The 1,052-nt window shown below is 36.2% G+C and overlaps 1 non-coding gene across 1 annotated transcript; it reads left to right on the top strand.

Annotated features, from left to right (window-relative positions):
- Positions 1-665: 665 nt before the first annotated feature.
- TRNAQ-UUG (transfer RNA glutamine (anticodon UUG)) lies at positions 666-737 on the top strand. The gene has a single exon. It is a non-coding gene; the product is annotated as a tRNA-Gln (tRNA).
- Positions 738-1,052: the final 315 nt, after the last annotated feature.

Raw genomic sequence — 1,052 nt, 5'->3', positions numbered from 1 at the left:
TCAAGGTTTTCTAGAAGGTTCTCGAAGATTCAGGGTAGGAACTGCCATTGAGAGGACGTAGTTATACGATCATTAATGATATTGTTGTTGACTTTCTGATTTAGAAAGATAGATAGATAGATAGATCGGTAGATAGATAGGTAAAAAACAGATATTAGATAGATCGATAGATACGTAAGGCTGTATATGTCAATTTTCAAAGAAATCATTGATATCTGCGTTATTCTGCAAGAAATACATGTACATGGATGTAGTGATAATATGGGTTAGGTATAAGACCAGTCGTGTTGAGATTGTAGTGAATGTGACCATTGACTTCAACCTTAATAGTGTAGTGAAGATAAAGTTGTAGTGAAGATAAATCTTGAAGTGACTCATAAGGTTGTTGTGAGTACAAGGATGCATCGTAAATGAGTACTTCCTACCTGAAAGTCAACAATTACAAAATTGATCAAGTATAACAACATCCTCGGACAACCAACTACAAACACCAACCATAGAGTGAACCTGACTGTCATCTAACGACGACCTCTCAAAGGTAATGATCTTACCAGAATCTTCGAGAACCTTCTAGAAAACCTTGAACCCTGCAGGCAGGGAGGGAGGAATGGCCTCTGGTTGATTATATGTAAAACATTTAGATGAAATCACATCTTTTCTTATCAGGTCCCATGGTGTAAGGGTTAGCACTCTGGACTTTGGATCCAGCAATCCGAGTTCGAATCTCGGTGGGACCTCATCTTTTCAGTTTTCTTCGAATACTGATGATGGCCGCATTATTCTGTACGTTATATATACATTCATATATATACATAAATATGTATATATAAACATATATATGGAATAATATGGTTTTATCAATAGCCGGAGACCATTCCTCCCTCCTTGCCTGCAGAGTTCATAGTTTTCTGGAAGGTTCTAGAAGATTCTGGTGAGATAATTGCCATTGAGAGGACGTTGTTATACTTCATATATCAATGATTTTATTATTGTTGACTTTCAGATAAAGATAGATAGATAGATACATTGTTAGATTGATAGACTGATAGAGC

This window comes from Panulirus ornatus, unplaced genomic scaffold (assembly GCF_036320965.1).
Source record: "Panulirus ornatus isolate Po-2019 unplaced genomic scaffold, ASM3632096v1 CTG_7104_pilon, whole genome shotgun sequence".
NCBI classification, from domain to species: domain Eukaryota; kingdom Metazoa; phylum Arthropoda; class Malacostraca; order Decapoda; family Palinuridae; genus Panulirus; species Panulirus ornatus.
The sequence above is the reverse complement of the archived record's forward strand: the minus strand, read 5'-3'. Positions and strand labels throughout refer to the sequence as shown.